Below are 27654 nucleotides of genomic sequence, written 5' to 3'. Positions count from 1 at the left end.
TAAGGGTCACTTTCATGGACTGGATGGCAGCCAACATGCTGTCAATAAAAAGAATAATGGAAGGAGCTCAATATGATCCTTAGGCTGTGCGTGGTCATTGCTTTCTGACAAATGGTGACTTTCGAATTTCAGGACAGTGCCTGCAGTGGTAGTATTCTTGTGTTCTCACCCTTGACGCCCATTGTGTGTCATCGGTCACCTATAAGCTGCAAATATGCACAGAGCTAAAACAAAGTATATTTGTATTTCTTTGAATACAGTTGGTACAGCACATTGTTTTTTACATGTTCTTTGGAAAATATGAATAAAAAATTCTCTACTCTGCAAGTCTCCTGTGAGCTCTACAGAGCAGCTTCGAATTTCACTAGAAGCCACGTGTGAAACCTAGACCAAACTAGTGGTGAAGGTCCATATAGGTCATAGATAGATAGTACTATTATTATTAGATCATAGGTCAGGCTTAGGTCCTGGTTGGTAGGAACGCATTTGAATTTTATTAAAAATTGGTGCAGGAGGTGACCAACATAACTAAATACACCAACTGACTCTCACAAATTTTGTGGTGTTATACTTTTGAAACAACATTAATACGCTGCAGTGGTCTTTTTTGCTTTAACCTAGAAATATTAGGTCTTCGGCATCACCAGCCTTAGTTGCTGAGCATGCAGTTATTTACGTTGAGCACTGCAGTTTCATATTTGTTTCTCTGGACAAGCAAGCCCGCTTCCCCATTTTGATAAGAGTCTTTCAGCTTTGACAGGGCATTTGGGGACAAGGAAAACATTTGGACTATTGTGTATTTTGCTATGAAGTGCACCGTACAAGGCAGAGGACAACATCAACCATTTCCACTAAGGTTATTAAATTTGTGATAAAATACATATACCTTTTGTCACTGACTAATTTGGTGGCAAAGTTACTTGAGTGGCAGTTGTGCAATTTTAAGCACATGTTTAAAAAAATAGGATATGGGAAGTGCTGACTGGTTGAACATGTGGAGTACCAAATATAATAATTGGGGGTCTACGTCGCGAGACAACTGAGTGTGGAATACACAGCACAGTGTAATGTTCCTTATTCTGGCAATGTTAGCATGGTTCAAGAAGTGGGAAATGTTGCACTACCCTTAATAACATCTGTTGGGCCCAGCAAACAGGGTACACATACCCTGATCTGAAGACACTATGCCTAACTCAAAAGCAATATGAGATCTACCCGTACGTGTTTATTTGCGAAACTATTATGAATGAAATATGGCCTGTGTGGTATAGAACAATGCGCACACTAAAGTAAACATGCAAAAATACGTATAAGGGCTCTTGACCTACATGCCGCGATGCGCTCTACGAGATAAACAACACACTACAAAACTACATCCAACACTTTTTGTGCGGGGCAACTCTAATGAACACTTTCATATAACCGACGAATGGTTCAACGAATGCAGTTCGAGTGGTCACGATACATTCCTACGTCGTTCATTGCAGTCGCGCTATGATGCTGCACAATATGTATCTCGTGTAACAAGCCTGGCAATCGCACGATGTGCATGGGCAGAAATACGGCCTTCTTTATTTGAAGACCAGTCCTCTGCAGGTATATGCTCAAACGACCACCAAGTCTCACGTTGTTGCTCAATCGCTCCCATTCCTGTACTTGTAGTAAAAGCAGCCAACGGGTTGACGTGAATGGCAGCCGAACGGTTGAACTGCGAAGTTCTCGAGCACATAATCACAATTTCACGCCGAAAATGATGTTGAGGTGAGTTTGCGGTTGTTGTTTCCATCGTTCAATAGTTCTCGGGATTACGTCGGACGAAACGCTCATCGTAGCCGGCGGCCATAACTGGATTTCCTCGCAAACGGGAGAAGACGGCAGGGAAGTCAGAGAAAGCCTCAGCTTTCATCCAATCAGACGCACGATTCTCTATCTACGTAGATGGAGCAGGTTTATCCCATCTACGTCACAAAAATGGCTGCGCCCATGGCTTGTTTTGGTTTCTTTGATGAATTAATTTTCGTAATAGGAAGACAAAATTGAGAAACGAAGGTGCGTTTCGGGGGCAGTTGGATGTGCTCGTTCTGAATATCACAACCGTTTCAACACATCGGGAAATCGGCGTAGCTGACCTTTAACGTCATTAGTATAGAAGAACACTATGGTATTGGTGGCACGTAATAGGTTTACATTACAGCTTGAATACGCAGCACTCACAGACACAGCCTGGCTTTTAAAGAGGAACAACGATATGATGCCATGTATACAGTGGCGTATCTAGGGTGTGGCAGGTGTGGACAGGTGCCATGGGCGACAGGTGAACAGGGGCGCTATTATGTGGTCGGATGTGAATGTGCCAGGTCGGGTACTCAACCTGGCACATTCATAGTTGATCTAAAGCACCCGCCATTAGAGAGGTTATAGTGTGAAACCTAGTGCGGACAACACGAAAACGCATCCCCAAGGACATCATGTTACCCATGTTGCCATGGGCGCAGGTAACTCTAGATACGCCACTCCATGTATGTGAGATATGGGGTAGTTTCATAGTTAGGAAAATGCTGAGTGTGATCACATATAGGTCCAGACAGACAGAGTGTCTCAACACAGAAACTCCAATGTTGTGGCTGATTTCAGCTGCTGTGACTGTTTTGTCTTCCTCGTGCCCAAGCTCAGACTTCTCCAGACTCATGTAATTTCTCAACCAGCTTCTCTGAGAAACTGCGTAGTTTTACATACAACCGCGGACTATAGGCCTCAGCAGCCCCATATTTGTCGTTCACATGTTCACATGTGCGCAACGCATAGTGCAAGTTCGTGCGAACACTTACCTGCAACTTCGGTCCTTTGGTGCTATCCTCTTTGTTGTCGCCGGGCGAGGCAGGTGCCGCATTAATTTTCGGTGAGTCTGAATCTGATGCAAAATGCTTCAAGCACACACGGCAGTTGCCTCGATAAGTTTAGAGCACTCAGCCACTGATTTCGTAGCACCCAATCACGCGCAAAATCAACTGGGAACTTGGCATATTTATCTTATCATATTTGTTATTAGCGTTCCTGCTCGTAGTGCGAGAAGCACGGCATTCTTACAATTCACTCACGCTGCGTCTCTCACAAAGTGGCATCTTAGACGAAGTTGTGCGTACTGACCACCCGGAGGAAAAAAAAAGATGATCAAATTAAGACGCAGAGAATAGTGTCCGTACATTCATGCGACTCTCGATTTCGCTTTCAGCCTGACTAGTGGCGATTGCTGGCGATTGCGGAACTGTGAGCCAGTAAACAAACCCAGAGGAGCCAAAGCGAATGCGCGCCACTGTTCAAGCGGACGATCGGACGGCAAACAACCTAAAAAAGATGTCACAACAAATACAGGGTATTCGGCCAAACAATTTTGGAAGTACAAGTACCTGAGCCTCTGTGCTAGCTAGATTTCGTTGTAATCTGTGACAGTGAGTTTCCTCCGGAGCTGACCTTTAATGCTTTAATGCTTTGACGGTGTGATCTATGCGTTGGGATGAGAAACAGACCCTAATCATGTCCATTTCAGCATGAACCTATACGGTTGTATAAGTGGTGGGAACTGGAATACTTCTAGGCGCAGGAACTTAGCGCAGTTCTTGTTCTTTCTTTTTCAACACATACCTTCGTCAAATATGCAGAAGAAGCTAAACCATCGATATCAAAGGTGCCGAAAGGTACATAAACGGAAAATGTTTGTATGTCAAATGTCGCCATCCCAGTACTGGACAGCTGTTTCGGCCTTCTTGGGCCTCATCAGCAGTACGCAGGCAGGCAACGTTTGAGCGGATGGCGTCAGAAGGCCACGTGGCACGTGATGCCTCCCGTCAGGGTGTCCTAAGACACCTCTGAAAGCCCAGTGCAAAGCCAGTCAAGTGTATAAGGGGCGAAAAAATAGCAGGAGCTCTTTGGCTGCACGTATAGCATATGTTTGTAAGTCAACCGTCGCCCTGCCAGTACTGGACAGCTGTTTCGGCCTTCTTGGGCCTCATCAGCAGTACGCAGGCAGGCAACGTTTGACCGGATGGCGTCAGAAGGTCACGTGGCACGTGATGCCTCCATTCAGGGTGTCCTAAGACACCTCTGAAAACCCAGTGCAAAGCCAGTCATGTGTATAAGGGGGGAAAAATAGCAGGAGCTCTTTGGCTGCACGTATAGCATATGTTTGTAAGTCAAACGTCGCCATGCCAGTACTGGACAGCTGTTTCGGCCTTCTTGGGCCTCATCAGCAGTACGCAGACAGGCAACGTTTGAGCGGACGGCGTCAGAAGGTCACGTCGCGCGTGATGCCTCCCGTCAGGGTGTCCTAAGGCACCTCTGAAAGCCCAGTGCAAAGCCAGTCAAGTGTATAAGGGGCGAAAAAATAGCAGGAGCTCTTTGGCTGCACGTATAGCATATGTTTGTAAGTCAAACGTTGCCCTGCCAGTACTGGACAGCTGTTTCGGCCTTCTTGGGCCTCATCAGCAGTACGCAGGCAGCCAACGTTTGAGCGGATGGCGTCAGAAGGTCACGTGGCACGTGATGCCTCCATTCAGGGTGTCCTAAGACACCTCTGAAAACCCAGTGCAAAGCCAGTCAAGTGTATAAGGGGGGAAAAATAGCAGGAGCTCTTTGGCTGCACGTATAGCATATGTTTGTAAGTCAAACGTCGCCATGCCAGTACTGGACAGCTGTTTCGGTCTTCTTGGGCCTCATCAGCAGTACGCAGACAGGCAACGTTTGAGCGGACGGCGTCAGAAGGTCACGTCGCGCGTGATGCCTCCCGTCAGGGTGTCCTAAGATACCTCTGAAAGCCCAGTGCAAAGCCAGTCAAGTGTATAAGGGGGGGGGGGGGGGCAAATAGCAGGACCTCTTTGGCCGCACGTATAGCATATGTTTGTAAATCAAACGTCGCCATGCCAGTACTGGACAGCTGTTTCGGCCTTCTTGGGCCTCATCAGCAGTACGCAGGCAGGCAACGTTTGAGCGGATGGCGTCAGAAGGTCACGTGGCACGTGATACCTCCCGTCAAGGCGTCCTAAGACACCTCTGAAAGCCGGGTGCAAAGCCTGTCAAGTGGAACAAGCCAGTCAACGGAAAATCTCCATCAAAAAGCATTTCTGAGGAACCTGCGACGCGCCAGCCCTTGAATTAACCGGTGTTTTGTAATCACGTGTTGTCATTTTAGCTTAATCACGCATATTGCACGCTTGCTCAGACGGTTCATGTACATTCATGTACATGAATTACCTTGTATGAGAATGCTCATAAGCTGTACGAGAGTGTCCATATAGCTCATACGCTGTATGAGAGTGTCCATACAGCTCAAACGCTCTATCAGAGTGCTCATATAGCTCATACATGCTCATAGAGGCTCATGTGATTGCTCATCCTATAAACACATATATGAGCTCCATGTGATTGCTCATACAAATGGCTCTATGGTTATTTTTCAACAGGGAGGTGTCGACAAGCATATTGTGTTTCGAGTTCCGGTCGGTCATGTAGAAGAGGGCCTCATGGGTGAGGGCTTGAGGGTGTCGCCTGTCGCCGCTAACGACGCCCCGCGCCGTTTCACAACCACTGGCACGGCGGAGTGCAGTTGCGTGTAGTGGTACGAGCAATACGCACAGTCAGCGGGCAGGTCCGACTGGGGCCTCGAGTTAGGGGATGGCGAGCGGAAGCGGCGAGGGCTCCTAAATCGACATACTGTTGAATGCAACAAGAAACACACAAGGAAGAACAAAGTTGACACCACGGCTGCTTACTCTCAACTGACAGAAAATTTATTTCGAGACGGACAAGGAAAATAAAGCATTTACGATGAACAGGTTTGAAGCACGAATGAGATCCACTGTCCCCCCCCCCCCCCCTTGTTAACACACATGCTTAAAGATAACCCGTCACGATCTCACAATTTCACACACATGCCACATTCACATGCCACGCATGCCTGACAAAGTACCGAGCAATTATTCCACATCAAAGATTACATCGTATGCATATATGCTATTCAAAGTCAGGTCAATGGACGGCTGGCTTACACATATATCCCCTTCTGTATTATTAGAGATGCTTCAGCTACCTCCCCTGCTATCTTTTGTTTGAGCACAGCTTTTACCTCTGTGTGTCCAAAAAGTGGCTTGCACCCGCATGTTCGACAGTGCACGGCAAGGTGTCCTGAGGGAGTTGAATTGGACACCGCTGCCCTGTGCTCACGCAGCCGTGCGTTGAGGCAGCGCCCCGTTTGCCCAATATATCGTTGTTCACATGAGAGCGGTATGCTGTAAACTACTTGCTGTCGGCAACTCACAAAGGCTTCTTTTTTGTGCTGCACTTTACATTCACCTGTGGGCTTAGGGTTGTTGACTCTAGAACACAAACCCTGGAGCTTCATAGGAGCAGTCAAAACTACTGGAACCCCATGCCTTTTAGCCACATTTTTGAAATTGTGAGACAAGGTATGAATGTATGGCATTATTATAGGCCTGCCCCTCAACTCGCTACGCAGCCTTCTCGCCTTGCCCTTTACCTTCTGCAATACGATCTCAGCAACGTTCTGCAAAAGTGAAAGTGGGTAGGCTTCCTCCATCAACCTCTGCACGTGAGAGGCGAAGCTGCTTTGTATTTGGTGTTCACATGATTTGCTCAACGAAGACCAAAGAGCCGTTGACGCAATTCTCCTTTTAACCAATTTGGTGTAACATGAATCAAACGGTACGACTCCTTTTTTAGACCTCGGACTGTAAGTCCAACACATGTGTGTGCTGTTCCGACTCAAATTCAGGTCCAAAAACTGAAAGTGAATCTGAGTCCTTCCGCATGAGCCTCAAAGGTACGCAGAAAGAAGACCTCAGAAAGATCTTCAAAGTGGGGACTGGTCTTATAGAACACTAGGAAATCATCAACGTACCTAAAAATGCGCCACACACAGGTACACCCAATTGCAGTAGCAACCTTTGAGTCAAACAATGCCAAAAAAAATATCGCAAAGAACAGGAGATATAGCAGAGCCAATGGGAGTGCCTCGGCTTTGTATGTACAAACCTTCTTTATGTTCAATTACAGTCGAAGAGAGGTATGCTCTGAGAAGTTCTAGAAAGGAACCAACCGACATTCCCACTTGATTCTGAAAACGCACATAGCCACATTTCTCTATAAGAATCTCCACTTCTCTGAGGACACACTCTTGTGAAACAGACTAGAAGAGCTCCTCTACATCGATAGAAAATAACTTGCATTCTAGAACATCACCGCAGTCACGAAATTGTACAACCTCACTTGAGCTGTGCACCAAGAATGGATCAGAAATTTGTAGCTCTTTTAGCTATCTCTGTAGAAACATAGACACGTGCTGTTGCCACGTCCTTTTCTCTGAAACAATGACACGAAAAGGCATAGCGTCCTTGTGTGTCTTTATAGTGAAGAACACCTGCAGATTCTGAGAAGAAGTTGCTTTTACGGAACTCTTCAGTCGATCTAAAGCGTCGACCTTCTTTTTTGCAAGTTTGGTCTCCTGTTGCTGAACAGGATTTGTGCTGAATTGTGCTGAACAGCTCCTAAATCGAGGGCGGAAAGTTCGCTGAGCAGATGGGAGGCGAGGGATGCATTTTGGGAAACTACGCATGTGAGGCGCTCTTCGATGAGGTGACGCAGTTCTTGAACTTCGATGCTGCGTAACAGAATCCCTTCCCGAGAGGGTAGCTTCCTGCACCACAGGGATGGGCGCAGGAGTAGACGGAGGGGAAGTCGTAGTTCTTCGGCCGAGAGCAGAAGTCGCAAACGCCCGCACTCCGAGGACAATATTCGGTCAGTGAGAGCCTTAAGAAGAACGTCGTATGGGCTGGGCACGGGCGGAGAGTAGTAATCATTCAACCCAAGTTGTACACACAAAACCCACGGCAAGTATTGCACTTTTTACTTTAAAATATTTGGAAATTACTTTAATGTTTAAAATTTTCGAACATTTTAAAATAGTGCAAAATCTGACTCAATGCAATACCTGTCGTGGATTTTCTACGAACAACTCGGGTTGTAGAAAAAAATAACTAAACAGTGTGTTGCAGACAGAGATAAATAATTTATTTGAAAATCAACGACGCCATCTTGAAAAAATCACCCCGGTGCGGGCGACTGGGCATCGTTGGGCACGACGGTAGCAGAGGCAGGTGGCAAGCTAGTTGCAAGAAATCAGACCAGATGGCACCACCGTCATGTCGATATGCAAGAAAGAGAGAGAACAACAAAGTACTTGCGGCAGGTAAAAATGACAACACTGCTAAACAAGTCTAAATGCGAGATCACGTGGAAAACATTGCTCATGAGGAGGAAAAAGGCTTAAGACTTAAACTCTAAACGCTTAAGGAGCGCTTATACCTAACCGCAATGTTTGGGCACAACAAGAACACACAGACAGTACTAGCCGTGGGTAAATATGAAACAGGACACCGCCAATCAACTATAAACATATGGCACTGTATACACTGGTCATGTGGGGAAAAGGCTTAAGACGTGCAAAGAGGTAGGCAGAAGTGCCTGAAGACCAGACACATCGGGGCAAAGGCCCAACCACTGCGGCAAATCACTCACGTTTCCCCCGCGGCGACGGAGCGTTCGTTTCCGTCGACAGCCAGGGCTCAACTGACGCTGCGCGCCAACAGAGGAGCGACCGACCGCACGTCTTCTCTACCACGACAGCCAAAGCTGGACTGACGTAAGCGCCACTCTACGGGTGCTACCCATGCGTGCACGCTCCTAGTGCCATCTGCAGCGACCACCAGCGAGAAGTAACACGACCGTAACTGCGAGAGGCTAAGAGAGAAGTGAACCGCCGTCTGCGGGCCTTGCTCATTGGTCATGATGTCATCCCATTGTCCCAAGCCTACAGTTTCGTTTTTCACAAGTCGCCAAGCGAACTCCTTGGGACAAGGTCCACCTGTAGTGAAACTATGGGATGACGTCTCCACGCAGACACGCTGCTACACGATTCAAGGACGCGTACGGCTGCGCTCTATAGAGGAGATCTATTATTTATTAAATCATTATCCCAAGATTATTTACTTTTGACAACTATAATGATTGCATAAAAAAACAGAAAACCTACTGCAGAAGAGCACCATGCATGAAACATGATCATAGCAAGCATTCTTATCCCAATGACTTACTAAATGTGACTTACCAAAATCAAGAAAGAACAAAATAACCCAACAAGGAGCACCATCAGTGATTAATAATGAGGGCTAGGTACACAACAGATCAACACAGCGCATGGGTAACAAGGAGCGCAGAACCATGTGTCCGTTCCATCCGAGAGTCAGGCAGAGAACTGAATAATGATGATTTCTTCCTCCTGAATAAAGTCACACGTCTATCCCCCTTGCGGTTATTTTCCGAACTAATGTTATCGCAAAATTATTAAGAATCATGGCAGTGCTACTCACGTCCAGATGAAGGGTGTGGAAGCACTGTCGTCATCGTCAAGACAAGAATGATCAACAAGAATATTTCTTGTCAAAAAAGAAAAACACAGAGCATCAACAAAAAGAAAGCATACATCATAAGACAGAATAGGTCTGGGCAAGTCAGGAAATTACTGAGAGAGCACCGTCACACGACGTAAAATTGCACGACTGCTAGACAACGAAGGAAAGCAAGTACAGAGAAAGCACGTAGACAAAGTGGCAAACGCACACACACTCAGCTTAGTCACCGTCCACCGAAGCGTACACCATTCGTCAGTGACGAACCACACATCCGTACCGTCAGAAGTAAACTGAATCCCAACGAGGCTATGCTTCTCCACTAACGGCCAACACAATTACTAGGAACAGAATTAACGCGTCCACACTCGCCAATGTCCAAGTAACATGTGAATCCTAGCGCCCTCTGTGGGCCTTGCTCATTGGTCGTGACGTCATCCTATTGTATGTTTGCTTCCACTAATACCCAACCCAACTGCCTTGGACAAGGTCCACCTGAAGAGCCGCGGCATGACGTCATCACCCAGGCATGCAGGTGCATGGCTCAAGGACGTGTAGGCTTTATAAAGGGGAGCTTTTGTTTATTGAATGACCATCCCAAGATTATTTCCTTTATTCTACTATAACGATTGCATAGGAAACCGAAAAGCACCATGCATGAAAAGTGATCATAGCAAGTAGGCATTTTCATCCCAAAGACTTACTAAATGAGACTTACGAAAATCAGGAAAGAACATTATATCCTAACGAGCAACACCATCAATGGCTAATTACGAGGATCCCACTGAGGAATGTCCACTCCATCCAAGCGCCAGACAGATGACTGAATAATGACGCCTTTTTTCTCCTCAACGAAGCCACCCACCTGTCCTTGTTGTGGTTACTTTCCTGACTAGCTGAATCGCGAAACTAATAAGAATCATGTCAGACCTACTCCCGTAAAGATCAAGGGCGTGGCAGCACTATCATTATCGCCAAGACACTGCTTCAACAAAAATGTTGAATGTGAACAAGAAACAAATACTGAACTAGATGCAAAAGCATGCATGCACCATAAGACACAACAGGTCTGGGCATGAGAGGACATTGCTTAGCGAGCACTGTCACACGGGGAAAAATCGGAGGTTTGTCAGACAACAAAAGAAAGCAAGCACAGAGAAATACTTGAACAAAGTGGAAAACACAATCTCCAGCATCAAACTATCTCTAAACACATATACACACACATACTCCTCTTATTCAAAAACAATGCTTTTCTATTGCTATTCTATTGCTACACTTTTTCTCCACTAACGGTCAATGCATTGCTACAGGCACCTGAAACACACGCCACTGCATGACGTCATCACATCCTGTCTGGAGAGGTTCAGAGCGGGGCTAGACAGCGGCAAAGACAAACCCTCCTATTATTTATTGAATCGCAATGTTATTTCCTGTGTCCTACTCTTAATGATATTCATTCCTAAAATTCACATAGAAAAAGAACCATGCATGACACCTGATCGTAGCGATTAAGTGTTTTGATCCCAAAGACTTCTCAGAAAACACCCTTGGTACTTTCAGTCATTAGAATCACAACAGCAGTAAACTACGGCTGCTCTCTAAAATAATAATTGTGACCCTGGACACACAACATCATCACTAGCGTTACATAATGCACGACGCGCAAGCTTTTCTATGCTCATATGCTCATTGTCTGAGGTACACCTGCGAGAACAGAGGCGCAAAAATCTGAGGGCAAAGTTCCGTTTACGCTCGACGGAGGACTAGGCACAACGCCGTTACGGGAACAGACGTATGATGTGATTGCATTCCTACTATATTAATTGTCACTCTTGCGTTGCACTTCAGAAAAATTATCACAAAAATCCAGTACCACTCTGAATAAGCTCAACTATAATCTTAGGAGCCTTAAAATTCTACTTATTATGGAAAGTGTTCTATAAATGTGCTATTACTTAGATTACTATCGATCAAATGCTCCGACTTTTTCTCTTTTCCCATTTCAGCTTACGGGGTCCAGTCATGCCGTGAGGCAGATTCACATCCAAAATAATTAATTTACACTGAGGGGCGGCCGTGCTAGGAATTTCAACCCTGCGCTCGAATGCCAGCATTTCTGCTCAGATACCATACCTGCAATCAGCTTACTTCGTCAACATGAGATAAACTGATGTTCTGAGGCTGGAACAACATAGAAGGGACAGATACAAACAAAGCCTCAAATTGCCTAAGAAATCAACGATGAAAGATGAAAGTCACTGAATAGGTTAGCTAGCTGTAGGGATCGAACCCACATCTTCTGGATTGGTAGAGCCCTGGACCGGCAATCCAGAAGATGTGGGTTCGATCCCTACAGGTAGCTAACCTATTCAGTGACTTTCCAGCCTCAGAACATCAGTTTATCTCTTGTTCGATAGGTGCCGCTTGCGTCGATTTCCGTCGTATGAATGTGTGTATGAATGAGCGAAAATGTAAGAGTGAAAGGAGTGAGAGTGAGTGGCTGGTTTGTCGTCCCTTCAGATGACGCACCCCGAAAGTCGCTGGAGAGGCGTGTTAGCTTAGCTCAATTGGTAGAGCCCTGGACCGGCAATCCAGAAGATGTGGGTTCAATCCCTACAGCTAGCTAACCTATTCAGTGACTTTCATCTTTCATCGTTGATTTCTTAGGCAATTTGAGGCTTTGTTTGTATCTGTCCTTTCTATGTTGTTCCAGCCTCAGAACATCAGTTTATCTCTTGTTCAACAGGTGCCGCTTGCGTCGATTTCCGTCGTATGAATGTGTGTATGAATGAGCGAAAATGTAAGAGTGAAAGGAGTGAGAGTGAGTGGCTGGTTTGTCGTCCCTTCAGATGACGCACCCCGAAAGTCGCTGGAGAGGCGTGTTAGCTTAGCTCAATTGGTAGAGCCCAGGACCGGCAATCCAGAATATGTGGGTTCAATCCCTACAGCTAGCTAACCTATTCAGTGACTTTCATCTTTCATCGTTGATTTCTTAGGCAATTTGAGGCTTTGTTTGTATCTGTCCGTTCTATGTTGTTCCAGCCTCAGAACATCAGTTTATCTCTTGTTCAACAGGTGCCGCTTGCGTCGATTTCCGTCGTATGAATGTGTGTATGAATGAGCGAAAATGTAAGAGTGAAAGGAGGGCGAGTGAGAGTGAGTGGCTGGTTTGTCGTCCCTTCAGATGACGCACCCCGAAAGTCGCTGGAGAGGCGTGTTAGCTTAGCTCAATTGGTAGAGCCCAGGACCGGCAATCCAGAATATGTGGGTTCAATCCCTACAGCTAGCTAACCTATTCAGTGACTTTCATCTTTCATCGTTGATTTCTTAGGCAATTTGAGGCTTTGTTTGTATCTGTCCGTTCTATGTTGTTCCAGCCTCAGAACATCAGTTTATCTCTTGTTCAACAGGTGCCGCTTGCGTCGATTTCCGTCGTATGAATGTGTGTATGAATGAGCGAAAATGTAAGAGTGAAAGGAGTGAGAGTGAGTGGCTGGTTTGTCGTCCCTTCAGATGACGCACCCCGAAAGTCACTGGAGAGGCGTGTTAGCTTAGCTCAATTGGTAGAGCCCTGGACCGGCAATCCAGAAGATGTGGGTTCGATCCCTACAGCTAGCTAACCTATTCAGTGACTTTCATCTTTCTTCGTCAACATATCCAGCACCCGACAACATCTAACAAATAAACAAACCCAGGTCCCTTCTCCTGATATAACACTATTCAGCTGTTCCAAGTGTCTTTCTCCTGCATAAAAGCAGTGAAAGAAGGGAAGAGCAGCGAGAAATTACATGCACTTTTGCTCTAAAGCTATAACCGCAAAAAACCGAAGTACATGTCAATAAACTGAGACACACACGCTCACTTCTGCTATCAGAAAAGCATTCCATAATGTGATACACACAGCTGCATTGTCCCTGCGCAAAGTAAGCACAGGACATCGGTACACAAATTCCCTTAAGCGATGAGGAAAAATCAATTCTACTCGGGCAGCCAGTCTAGACATGTCAAGATGAGGTCACAAAACAGAAAAAAAGAAAGAAGAAAAACAGACACACAGCAGCAGCTCAGGTATGCACAAGGAGACGTGCTTTATAGGAATGTCTATTCCATGCTCGGATACCGCAATTATTACCGCAATTATACCGCAAAATTACACGCAATTGTGCTCAAATAGCTGTAACCGCAAAGGCTGAAGCAAACGCTAATAAACTGAGAAGAAGATACCCGTTTCTGCTATCAGATAATTATTGCATAATGCCACATACACAGTCGCATTGTCCATGCGTAAAGGAAGCACAGAAAAAGGACGCACAAATTATCTTAAGCGAGCAGGAAAAGTCACTTCTACTCGGACAGCATAATACGATAATGTCTGAATTTTCGCAAAGAAAATGAAGCTTGAACAGCTCTACGTGCGCGACAGACGTATACTAAAGAATAACGGACAGACAAACACTCCTATTCACTTCTACTGTGAGCTGCTGATGTGTAAGACATCATGTTAACTATCATATGTTTCATCATATGATGAAATCCTGTCATATCATGTATATCATATGTCATATCATCATCATATCATGTATTATCATAATTTTATTTCAGAAGCTGGGCCGTTTAGCATATTGAGTGTTTCATACTCATAAGCGAGATATGCAAAGTGCTGTTTGGTGAGCATCAGTATTATATGCCATAGAGCATAAGATGCACATTTTACAATGCAGATGCCTGTAGAGGCACTGAGCAACCACGTCCCCATCGTTACTCGTCTCCAGGAAGCACAAGCGGTTGCAGCAACGTTCATGCCCGAATGTGTCTAATGTGAGTGCAACGTTTCAGATAAAAAATGACGACATAGTGGCTCATCCGCGTTGAAAATAGTTCGTGTTATTTAAAACGTTTGTGAACATATCCTTAAGAGTACATGTGCCGTGGTAACTTCGTACTACACATCTTTCTTTAAGCTATTGTTTCTGCATTCCGTACAACATTCCAGTGCACGTAACTGCATGGAAGCGTTTGCTCCAGTCGTCAACAGATTAGCCAGTGCGTTACAAATTGTCAAAGTGTTCGGATGTGCACCGTATCCCACATGCAGTTGGTGCCATTCGGGGTTTATTTTGAGGATTTTATCCGTTTCTAAGTTATGTAGTCGATGTGTCAAGCATTAGCGTTCTTTCTACGCCGTTTCCCATGGTTCTACCCCTGCTCGTAGCATTATGCCTCACGACTTAAAGCCCCAAATTATTATTAGTATTAAATTACTTTAAATCGGTACTTGTATCTGTATTTTTTATGTATTATGTGACTGAGGAAGGTAAAGTCTCCTGCTCGTTGGTTGGTAATGCAAAAAAGTGGTATGCTAGTCCATAAAGACTCGGACTGGCTACTCGAGGACACGTTGTTGAGGTTTTCTGTGCTAGTCAATATTTCGAATGTTTTTTTTTTTTAGGATGTACGCAGAGTGGGTTGCGCAATTCCTAAACATTATTTTCCAGATGTCGCTGGAAAATGGACTGTACCGAACGAATGCAAATACTCTCATGTGAAACCGATTCCAAGCCAGGAAACTTGTCTTTGGTTTTGAATTATATCTTCTTTCCAGCTGTTGTGAATTGTTAGAGCACATCTCTTCCAAACAAGTAACATCAAGGTCAAGTAACATCATTCCTGGAAGAAAATAGACTACTGTAACTCCCTTGCAGCATCGATTTAATGGTGATTACTCCGCTGTCACGGCCTTATCTGATTTCATGTACGAGTTGGCATTAGCTTTAGGTAATAAACTACAAATTGATATTTTGTTTTTGCATATCTTCAGTGCATTCGACTGTGTACGCACCCTATGGGAAACTGACACCTAATACCGTGATCATGGCTTGGCTACGGGACTCCGTGTGATCGAAGCCCAGTTTGTGAAATATAATGAAAATATGGCATCCTGAGAAGACTGGGTACTGCCGGATAAGCTGGGGTATACTGGGTATATACTGTGGTACATTGAGGTATACCACAGTTGTCAGTCTTGAGACTTTTGCTGTTTCTTGTTTATATAAATGATGTGTTAAGGAACATTAATTCTAACGCATGTTTATTCGCTGATGACTGTATAATATATCACGCGATACATTCCGAAAAACCTAGGGATATCTAAACGTGCGTTCTCAATATGCCGATTGTTTTTCTGTTTTTTTTTGTGTGGTTTGCTTATGGCTCACCTTGCTCACCAGGCTCGCCTAATACGACGCACCCTCACAAATCAGTTTAGGACACACCATCCAGTGGTGTTATAAACTGCAAATGATGTTGAACATCGACAAAACTGTATATATGTAAACTGGTAGTGAACAAAGTAAGCTGATATGTTGCCCGAAAGCTTCTTTCCTCGCCCCGATGTGCAAATTTCTCAACAATCCACAAATACGACGACGTGTTTGAAAATTTATTCCTATCTATCACGGGTCCCTAGTACAGCGTCTGTATGCCTATGAGTAGGGTTTCAAAAGTTGACCTATTTGCGCACAGCTCTTTCTGACCTCCTGCGTGACATACTACGCATACTGCATATCATCAGGCTGACAGGGGAGCATCGCACAAGGCAGCTGGATAACATCGCGCTGCACTCAACAGCATGGGTGGTCATTTCAGTGAGACTCCACTCACCTTCACCTCACGAAATATTAACTTTGTGGACTTCATTCAAACTCAACTCACCCGAAACCACATACGCAGCCCAATCAACCTCACTACTCGGCCCTCACCAGCGCATGCCCTCGTGGCCCCTGAGCCTCACGTTCCTTCACCCTCATGTGCCTTCACCCTCACGTGTCTTGACCCTCACATCCCTTCACCCTCACTTCCCTTCACCTCAGAGAAGGACTCACAATCATATGCCTTCACTGCGTCGCAGGCTTCACAGCCGTTCACCCTCACTTGCGTTCGACTCATGACTGACCACTACTCGCTTCACATTCGCATTCACATCTACAGCGAAAACTTCGTGGGAAGTTCAAATCAGTTATAAACCATTTGTAAGTGAGTAACTGACGTTGTATGATGTTATGCGACGTAAGTAAAGTTCTTTTCCAGAATTGCGGGACACCCCCTCTTAAAGTTGCCTTAACCCGCGTAGTCCCAGCCCTTCTTTGAAGCAATGCATACCACTAGTTTTGTTAGAATATCCGTTGACCATGAGCTTTAGAAAGAAGTGTCATAACTTAGGTGTTTCTATGAGATATCCCTAGATAGTGTAGAAGTTGAATGGAAGCGCGTGAGCGTCACAGTTTTTTCCTGGGGCACTTATTTTCGCGGTGTTGGCTTCATGGCAAAATGCATTGGTGTGCATTTTTTCTTGTATTTCGCGAAATCAATGCAGCGTTAGAGCGATGTTTCTTGGAAAAGAATTACGACATTTAAGGCAACTTATTCATAATGTTGAACATGTGAGAACTAGTGTTCTGAGGCTAGAACAACATAGAAGGGACAAATATATACAAAGCCCCAATTGCCTAAGAAATTAACGACGAAAGTTGAAAGTCACTGCAATCACGGTTATCTAATCACGGTAATCCAGAAGATGTGGGTTCGACTCCTGCAGCTGGCTAATCTTTTCAGTGACTTCCAATCTTTCATTATTCATAATGCGTCCAGGCTTTGTGGGTGGGTCTCGTGCGTTCCTCTCAGTTAATGTCCCATGTGGCACAAGCACGACCTCAAAACATGGTACTTGACAAGAAGGGATATGAGGAATGAGTATGCCTGACATATTGTAGATACATGGGTTAATTGCAAGTACGCCTCATCGTCACCATTGCAAATGTTTTACGCTCCACTACACTTAATGAAGGTCCCTCAACAGTTTGTGTTAGAGTATATGCTCCATCCAGTGGGACGTCCAAGCGGTTTCCCCAGCAGTGCCGTAGCTCTCCTGCTTGATGACAAAACGGCTTTGCCCCACCACAGTAAAGCGGAAGGGGCACTGCACTTATGTACTCACGCATTGAAAAATGTGTACATATGGTGCCGCGACGTTGTTGCAGTGTTGTGTGCACGTTGCACGTGTGCACGTTACAAATGACGTTCAAGTCGTGGATATTAGCGACGTTTGAGCGACGTCGCAATGTGACATTGATGATTCGGTGCTACCTGGGGTGTGTTCAACAAATATGGATGTACCGCTTTACAATGTTGTATGAACTTTACATAACTGTTGCGTAAATGTCGTGTTTTATTTTTCAACTTTATTAATGTAGCGAAAACATTACCCAAACGTTGCCACAGTATTGTGTGGGTGTTGAAGAATATTCCTGTCACAGTGTATTGCAAAAACATGATGGCAGTGTTGCCTCAATATTGTATTCGTGTTGGGAAAACATGGTTCAAGGGCTGCCACAATGTTATAGAAATGTCTTCCAGCAACGTTGCTTCGACAGATTTTCAAGAGGATATTATCCACGTTTCTGCAACGTTTGAGTAAAACGTTACCACAACGTTCCGATACCAAATTGCGTTACTAATGGAATTGTCATAATTGATTATTCAGTCATTGTGAAGTCCATGTTGAGGGTTAGATCTGTGGCGAGGTCTGAGGGGGGTGGAAGCACTGCCAAGGGCCGAACACAATATTCCAGGTTCAGGTTCAGGTTCTTGCTCTACTCCGCCAGGCCACCACTAACCTCCTTATCTTTCGCTATGCTTGCCAATTCTTGCCTGTTGTCCCGTTTCGTCCACGTGTTCGTGAACCTTCCATTTTTCTGTAACCGGTCTGTAGCCTAGATCACTACGCTCACATAATCCCCTCCACACTCTAACAAAGCAGCCATTCACTCCGGCCGTAAAAGCCCGTACGGAACCTTTCTTCCCTCCGGGCTGCTGACCCACAATTCGCATGAACCTTTAAACACGTCACACCTAACCCTTTAAATACCATGCCAATGATCAGGACGGTGCCCAGAAGAAGAACAGTCTCTGTTCGAAATATCGGCGGCTTCTGTCCTGAGGCAACTCCCTTCCTGAGGAAATGAGGGTATTTTCAGGTTAGTCCATGAGAAGGAGAGTTGTGTAAAAGATAGCACAAAAGTGAGGTACTTAGTCAAACTTATATGGGACTTACAGCTCTGGGTGTTGGCTGTTCAAGGGATACAGCTCGGGGTTTTCTGTACTGCTGCATGCGCAAGGTTGTCCCGCCCACTAGCTGTGGCAATGTCAAGACCCTTCTCATGCCTGGATCCAACTGGTGCAGGAGGACGTACTGCCAACACAGCCTCTCTGTGAAACTCAGCCACCTCAGGAAGTATATCTAGGCAGTTACGTGGCGTTGGAACACCTGAAGTACGGTTGCTATAGCCGATAAGTCAATAACGCCATAAAATGTACCGATATTTCGATCGATGTAACTATAAAGTCAGTAAATGCTGCCCGTAGCACTGTAACATTCCTCCGAGCGTACCGCCAAATTGCGGATTTACACAGTAATTTTTTATGCCCTTCCTGGTGCAAAAAGGGGTGTACTATGGGGACACACCCGAATTACACTTATACTACACTCCCCTAAGCACCCGTGCTGGTGTAAAAAGGGTGTAAGTATCAATACACCCCGAGCGCACTTATGCAACAGACTACACCCAATTTCGGAACACTCATATCAGTGCAAAAGAGGTGTATGTCGCACAATGCTGAAAGCTGGTGTAGTTTTCTTTTAATTGCGATAATGTTTAATCATAGTAATAATAATATTTATTTGGCATTAATAATAATACTTATTTTATACCCTGATAGCTATAATCATTTTAACCATATTTGTAAACGGCTCATCACGTATCGCACGATAGTCAATAAACAAATGTAAAAGAGACTGAGAAGAAACACATATTTTAACCTTTATTGTACCTTTTCCACGGGAATTGTAGTGATCGGTCCGGCAAGTTGAGAAATACAAGAACGAAGTTCCCAACAAGCACGAGCAGAAGCGTAGCGCGTAACGACGCCAGCCTCATCGCCATCGACATTCTCCAACGCCGTTTCAAGGTGACGAGCAATGTTGCCAGGTCTACTTATATTCCAGTTGACCTGACTGTAGCAAACATTGGGCATTTAATTTTCTCCAGTCTTATAATCGTTTCTTTGATAAGCTGTATAAGCTCAACCTTGACATATAAAATAAATACCTAGCACCTCGATTTCTTTTTTCACAGGCAGCCCGTGCAGACTGTCTCTATCTATTCTGCTATACCCGAACATGAGCACTTCGTTCTTTTCTTCGTTGACTTTCTCGCACGCTTCCAGAACTTTTGTCACGTGTTCGGCTTTATCGACTGTGACAGTCACGTCGTCTGCGAACGGTCCGACTGGTACTACCGCACCCGATGGTAGGTGGATTTTCGGTGTTAATCTTTTTATAAGTTGAATAAACGATTCCATCGATACTATAAGCAGGGCTGCTGAAAGCGGACATCCCTGCCGCAGTCATCTTTCTGTACTAAACACTCTAGATTTAACCTGCACATTTAACTTTACCTGCACATCCCAGGTACTAAGTCCTGATTATTTTAATTAAGCTGCTATTAAAGTTTGCTTTTTAAAGACACCAAAAGAGGTATGGGTGGCCAGCTCTGTCCAAGGCTTTTTCTGAGTGATTGTCATCAGTGTGCCTGCATTCCTTGTGGCATTGACGCAATTCATAATGTCCGTGATGGTCATGAGCGGGGTTGATCTGAACTGTATATTCGCCGCCTGCGTATCACTACACCCTTAATCTGGTTGCGGCATTTCAGCGGTAGGAAAATAGCATTCTTTTAACGACGGCCTTCGTCGTCACAGCTTTTCGCTTTCCTACGTGACGTCACTGAGTCGTCAAAACGTGACCGTTTTCTTAACGCCATTCTGGCGTGACGCGTTTTCGTGTGACGGCATTACAACGTTAAAAGCACTCGTGATTTCGACGGCTATACCCCGTCAGGATGTGGCTGGCGTATACCGAAACCGGCATCGCCGGTTTGCACGCCAGCATCGTGACCGGTGATGGAACCAGTGCTCCGGTGTCTTCCAAGTCACCTGCCACACGTATTGGTCCCTCGTCTAGAAGAGATCAAGCTGAAGAGGCAAGGTGTAGAATGGCGCAAAATGAAACGTAACAATCGTAACAACGTAATCTGGAGCTACAGGCACTAACCATTTCGGATGGTAAAGAAACACAAGGAAGGAATATTACACGTGAACTAACAATATGACATTGCATCACTTCGTTGCAAACTCACCAGAAACACTGTGCTGCTCATTTCTAAGTGCATGCATCTGGTCCAGCGCTCCTGTGGTTGGATTTGTACTTTACATTTTTTAAAGGGCAACAATAAACACACGATGAAATAATCACTCCAATGTAAACTAATTGTACCTGTAGTCACTCCAATGGTGATGTCAGTCTGATCCCTCAAATGGGCTGTAAAAGACGGCGTGCCCTATAGATTTAACATGCCGCACTTAGAACATTTTTAGCGTCGAAATGCATAGCAGGTCTAGCACATGGTTTTACAGCTGAAGTGCTCTAGACAATTTTCATGAGATGTGCTCTTCGTGGACAGAAGATCGCTTACCCACGAGCATGTGCGCTGTCGGGGGATGGCCACTGTAAATACATCATCCAGTGCTGGGTGGTGCCCGCAAGACAGCAATTCCCGCTGGGTGAATTCCGAATAGTCGCAGTTCCCTTCCCTGCACTCTCCTCGACCAAAACCCTTAAGGTCTCTGTTGGTGTAGTCGATATCCATCGGTGGTAGCCCGTCACCGCACTGATGTAGATTATGTACCTACGACACGCAGAAACCCATTTCATTGGCAAGCTTGTCTTCATCTTCACAATGTTCACCAACCTACAGAAACTGAAATTGCACTCACCTTCCAAACACGTCGAGACTGCGAGCGTTTTGAACCGCCAAAATTTCCGCTTCCCAAAGAACAAACGCCGAGCACGCGCTGGGCGCATGCAACAAGCCAGAGCACGCCCTCTCCCTCTCTCCACCAAGCTTCGGCGTTAGTTTCAAAGGCGTCACACGCCGATGTCGCTTAGCATTTCCACATTTCATTGCCTTGGGTGATGTGACGCTGAACCTGTGCTCGGCGATGCAGAATTCGACGCTGATATTAAAAATGACGGAGAAAAATAGCGTCAAGCGGCTCCTACGTGTCTCCAGGCAGGACGCAAGTTCCATCATAGCTTTCACAATTCTGTCCTTTACGGCGTCCTGCATGGAGTGTTTTGGCGATATATGCTTTTCCATATCTCTGATGCCCCATTAGGGGCTCTTGATCTTCCATACCTCCCTACATACAGGTGATACCTCATCTACAATGAGGTATGTTCACCTGTTCGATCGCAATGCCTCGTTGACGTACTATTAAGTTCTCCTGTGAGACCACTAAGCTCACCTGACAGGCAGTTAGCTACCCTTTATTGGGCCGTCGGGGCCCTGTGGTACCATCAGGCCTTTTTGTGGGGCCATTTGGCCCACTTGACGGGCCGTGGGACAGCACTTTTCGGACCACTAACAGCCCTGGTGGACCACTAGGAGTTGTTAATGTGCCGACAAGCTGCTTTGATGGTCCATCAAAATCTTCTAATGGACCATTAAAATTTCTGATGGAGTCTTGATGGATTTTTCGATCGGGTTTGATATATGATTATAAATATTTCCTAATAATGTGCAGTCGTCGTCATAGATATTTCGACTTTTTTTTTAAATGGTTGCATGCCTGCAACATAGCTATAGCTATATCATGATACACCTCATACAATAATGTTATAATGCGTATAATAATGCATTCGCCACATTTTAATTCCGATGAAGCATTTTATATGTCAGTACTATACGCATGCAGGCGATCACCGGTCCCCAACTGCAGTTTTTCAATGTGGTGGCGAGCTGGCGAGGGTCTGTCCATGACAGCCGCATCTTTGACAACTTTCGATCACGAGTTTTGTACGAAGAGCACCGGGTGGCTGGACTGCTGCTAGTAGACATGGGCTATGCCTGTTCCCCGCTTCTCATGACTCGCCAGACACGGGACCGAAAGACACAGCATGAGGCAGGTAAGTCAGCTATAAACTTGACTTGGCATTCGTGTTCACGAAAGCTTTGGTGTTGAGAAACCACTGTAAAACATGCCAGCATAGATATTTAACTTTAGTTATGGACGTTTTGGAGCACCCATATAGAAGTAACTTCATATCAGCACATAGGAACTCCAGCTCACTGCCCACTGCTGATGTTTATTACAGAAATGCCTGATACACTTTAAAAAATAAGAGAGTCAGGGTGACTCCCTTCGGAGGAGTCAAACCCTGCCACATATATAACCCCCTCCTGGAGTCACTAGGACTCCATCAAGGCAGGGAGGGGGGTCATTTGACTCCCACTTCCATGATCTGTTTTGACTCCAACCTGCATCAAGTGACCCCATAGGGGGAGTCACTTGATGCCCCAGGAGGTGGGAGGGGAGCATTCCACCCCCACACAAAAAATGCGCCAAAACGAAGCGCCGTTGCAATAAATTCTGTTTCCCTGCAGTACTCGCTAACTGCACCAGTTCCTGACCAGAACGTACAAATATAAATGTAGTTTGGTCACTTACACCAGCTCGAACATACAGCAGAAATACATGATTTGTTGCAAATGGTATTCTACATTTTTAACAAGCTACTGAATGGTTCCACGCTATAGGCTTAACATAAGAGATTTTCATTGCTTTGACAATCAGCACTCCCTTGAGACAAGATAGCAGCAACAGGCTAAGTGATTAAGTTAAATTGCTCCTTAAATTGAAACACCTGAACCACCTGCTCAACTTTGACTTTCTTCGCAGCCCTGCACAAATCTGATGATCCACATCGATTAAGAACTACCACTTGCTGAGAGTAGTGGCTATTGACTGTCCTATACTTCTTGAAACCAGTTTCATCCAGTTAGAGTGAACAGCTGATTTATTAAATTTTTGACCAGCATGAATGTTTTTGTTGTTGTTCTTTTTTCATTTGCGGTGAGACCAAATGTCATATACACGGTGCTGCCTTCAAAAACCCACCAGCCTGATATTTCCTGTACTGCAGATACGGAAATGCTACCTATGGATTTCCGAACTGAGAGAGAACAAGTTCTCATTACCTGAGAGATCAATTCGGATGTGGTTCGATATGAAAAGTTGCCTAAAAAATGCGCAAAATAGAATGCAAAAAGGTTTGTGCCATCAGCACGAACATCTTACTGATGTGCAGGCTAGTGATGCTGCCACAGAATTCAAGTAACACTTGCATATTTTCCGTTGATGCTGCCATTGTTACTGTATAAGAAGTCTGTTAATTATGAATAGTGCCAGGAAAACAGTGCCACATTATCAGATAATAATATAATTTCATAAGTCTATCTCTTCCACAAAAAGTCCATATGATAATTCAGGCGTTAAAATTGAGTAGGTATGTGCTTTTGGTACTTGAATGAAACAAGGTAAAAGGGTAAAAGGATAATGTGTCTCATCAGCACTGTACTGATGTGATTGACCCAAGCCATTTTTGTGAACCTACTGCAAAAAAGAAAACGCTTTTCAAGCAAAAAAATTTGCGAGGGTCTTGTGCTTCTGTAGAACGGCTTTGATGTTTGGAAGTGCGTTGGAATATCTTGTGATGAAGCTTATTTCGCACGCGTCAGGATTTTTTCGGTTTTCCAGAACCTCGTTTCGATCGAGTGTGAGTGCCTTGCGACGGAATTCGTTTAGAAGGGAGTCTGGATAGTCCCTTTCGGCAAGTTTACTGCAGAGTTCGTCAAGCTTCTCAGCGTAATCTGTGTCGTTTGAGCAAAATTCTGCGCAGTCTTACACTCTGCCCATTAGGAATTCCAACCTTACAGGGACGCGGGTGGTGACTCTTGAAGTGAAGGTATTGTTGTTTGTCAGTTGGCTTTTTGTACAGGGTTGTGGTGAGGTTGCCGTTGTCTAGTGATATTGTGGTGTCGAGGAAGTTTATTAAGTGAGTTCACTGTTGTGATGTGAACTTTATGTTGTTATGCGCGGTGTTCAGTAGATCTACGAACTTTTGAAATTCATGTTCGCCGTGTTCCCATATTATCAGTATATCATCGATGTATCGAAGGTACACAGTGGGTTTTAATGAGAGGGCGCTAAGAACTTTGTTTTCTAGGAACCCCATGAAGATATTTGCGTATGTGGGTGCAACAGGTGTTTCCCATACTTGTACCGTGTACTTGTATGTAGTATTCGCCATTGAACTCGAAGTAGTTGAGTTTAAGGACCAAGTACATTAGAGCGAGTATGGTTTCCGTGCCTTTCCGGTTTTCGTTGTAGAAAGGGTATTCAAGAGGGCTGTGATTCCTCCGGTGTCGGGGATGTTAGTATAAAGTGATGTCACACCCAGCGTGGCTAGTATTGTGTCCCTACCAAATGTACGAGTGTTGTTTATATCTCTGATTATTCTGAGGAGGTGGGGTGTGCCTTGAACATGGGATGGCAGTGTTGTCGAAATATGGTTTAAATAGTGGTCCAGGAATTTCGAGAGTCTTTCTGTTGGTGTGTTATTAGATACAATTGGCGTAGAAACGACCAGTAAATAGAAATGACCTGCGCCTGTGTTTGATGGGGTGAGATATCTCAGGTCATCAGCTTTCGTTCGTGGAGGTCCTGTATGGTATGGGTTATTAGCGCCGTGTACTTTTTTGTTGGGTCATGGTCCAGTTTGAGGTACTGTTGCGTATTGTTGAGTTGCCTACAAGCTTCAGAAATATATTTATCTGTGGGCCAGATGATGATACTCCCACCCTTATCTGCGGGCTTGATAATGATATCATCTGTCAGCTAGCGCCTTGATGATGTCACGCTGTGACATTAGTGAGGTTGTGACCACGCGAGCTTTGGGAAATACCGCGAAGGATGCCGTTGCTTACTTGTTTAATGTACAGGTCTAATGCGGGTTCTCGGCCGTGATTTGGTGTCCAGGTTGATGGTAGTCGGAGGTCGATGCTGTTTTCTTGTGTTGTGTCAGTGAAGAATTCTCTAAGGCGTAGCCGTCTCGCAAAGTCTGATATGTCTTTGTGGATTTCGTATTCGTTAACAGAATGGAGTGTAGGGCAGAATGTTAACCCCCTAGAGAGGACTTGTAGTTCGTGGCTGGTTAGTGAGCGTGATATATCTATTACGGTGCTTGCGTCAGCGTTGTCTTGGGGTGGCTCAGCGATGTTTCGGAGAGTTGTGGTTGTGGTGCTGGAAATGATTTGTTCTGCTGCTGCGTGTATTGTGTGAGTGAGTCCGGGATCCGTGTTGTTGTTGGAATTCGGTTTTCCGAGTTTTGAGTGTTCTTTGTTAGCTAGCTGGCGGTTGAGTTGTTGAATGTGTAGTTCGAGAGTGTTTAACTCCTCTATAAAGCCTCTGCTAAGGGCTGGTGCCCACTCTAGCTCTAGTTCAGGTGTCAGCTTTCCTAATGCAGGAACTGTTTTATGGGTGGGGGCTTTAGGTGCCGTATTGTGAGCCAGGTGGTGGGTGTAGATCCGTAGATGATGTAGGTATCGGCTACGTTTCTCCATGAGTTTTCGCATTCGTAGAAAGTTAGTTGACTGCATGGTAGGCTGGTGCTTAGGTAGTCAACGGTGTTTTCTGCGTTCGTGTTTGTGGGGTCGGTGGCTGTGGGGTCAGTGGCTGTGGAGAGACTCGCTGTGTTCCTCGATGTCATCTGTCTGTGTTTGCGTGCTTGTGGTCTTCCGTGTCACAGTTTGCGTAAACTTTCTGTGTGTGCGGGTTGTGTTTGGAGTGTTGTTGTTTGCCGCGTGTGTATGCGTGGGTGCAGTGGTCGTTGTGGTCCCTTTTGATGCCATCGTGTGTTCTGGCGAATTTGCGGTGCTGGCACTTAAAGTGTAAGCTGGTTGAGTGTGTTGTGTTTGAGCGTTTGTCATTGCAGGCCGGCATCTATGGACCATTAGGTGTTTGATGTTGTGTGCCATAGCTATGTACTATGTACTTTATTTTTAATATACTTTCAAAAGAGGGACGTACCGTGTGGTCATCGAACCGGAAGCCTATTTCCTTGTATCGATTGTGATGTACTGGAATCAGTTGAAATAGGTTACCTGTAATGACAAGAATTAGACCAGTGTTCAACCATAGCGGTGTCAAAATTCGAAAATTCCAGGTGAAGTAGAGTACACAATAGAATATAGATAACTGCCAATAATTTCCCATTAGTCATTTTCTGCCGTATGTTGCCGCCACAATACCAAATATCGGTCCCTTCTGTCCTGAGGCAACTCTCTTCCTACATCTCTATCGGTTCGCTGGATTTCTACCCATCTACAAATATAAACGAAATAGTCAAAGAAAATGTCAAAGCTGGCTTACTGTTCGAAAAGGACTATGTGTGCTCTACACACAACGCCATCTTCTTTAGTTATTTTCGCATAGTTTTCGTTGGTCCTCTTGGGCGCAATCCGTGTAGGACTTCGTATTGCTGTTAAAAGACAGTGAAGTTCGCGTGGCATTAGAGGATGCTCAGAATATGTGAAGCATACCCTTTTATCATTCTGACATTATGCTGTAAGCTGCGTGAAATACAACTCAAAAGGAATTTAATGAGGGAGAACGTGTCACCAAGATTAGTGTGAACATCGCGAAGGAAAATTATTTCTAAACCATAATGGATTCCTATCCTATTTAATGGTACAGTATCAGATAAAAGTTATTCAAATAATATTCAAGAAATAACCGTGCAAATTATATGCAGGTTGGCTGCAGTACAGTACAATGTGTCACATGTAACAATATTAGTATACCTCAGTGTAATTTATAATATAAGTAATTTATAATATTAGTATACTGCAATAGTAAAAGCAGGGGTTACACCACTTGGCGGAAAGGGAAAGCAGATGAAATTAACCCAACGTGCTTTCCGTCAGGTTCGTCCCATTATATCTCACTGTACCATGACCAGTCCTCCGAACATACAGCATACGTCTCTTGCGCGCAGTAGTATACCATTTATATTATTGTATGTGTGTGAGGGCGCACTCACGCACACATGCACAGACGAGGAAAGTTATCTGCTGTCGCACACGCAGCCATCCCGAAAGCTATGCCCATCGTAGTTGATGCACCAGCGAATCCACAGCAGGACCGCCGGGGCTTTCCCACT

The 27654-nt window shown here is 45.0% G+C and overlaps 1 long non-coding RNA gene and 2 other non-coding genes across 3 annotated transcripts in view; all 3 read left to right on the top strand.

The window, feature by feature from the left end:
* LOC135373698 (uncharacterized) overlaps positions 1-23400 on the top strand; it is a 71410-nt gene extending 48010 nt beyond the window's left edge. Inside the window, exons 2-6 of the long non-coding RNA XR_010416555.1 lie at positions 14201-14297; positions 19385-19502; positions 19670-19843; positions 22350-22560; positions 23334-23400. This is a non-coding gene — a long non-coding RNA (uncharacterized LOC135373698). The remainder of the gene's footprint in view (positions 1-14200; positions 14298-19384; positions 19503-19669; positions 19844-22349; positions 22561-23333) is intronic.
* On the top strand, positions 12032-12104 carry Trnaa-ggc (transfer RNA alanine (anticodon GGC)). The gene has a single exon. It is a non-coding gene; the product is annotated as a tRNA-Ala (tRNA).
* On the top strand, positions 13025-13097 carry Trnaa-ggc (transfer RNA alanine (anticodon GGC)). Its single transcript has one exon. It is a non-coding gene; the product is annotated as a tRNA-Ala (tRNA).
* Positions 23401-27654: the final 4254 nt, after the last annotated feature.

Source organism: Ornithodoros turicata, unplaced genomic scaffold, assembly GCF_037126465.1.
Source record: "Ornithodoros turicata isolate Travis unplaced genomic scaffold, ASM3712646v1 Chromosome29, whole genome shotgun sequence".
Taxonomy (NCBI): Eukaryota; Metazoa; Arthropoda; class Arachnida; order Ixodida; family Argasidae; genus Ornithodoros; species Ornithodoros turicata.
This window is presented reverse-complemented; position numbering and strand designations above follow the sequence as displayed.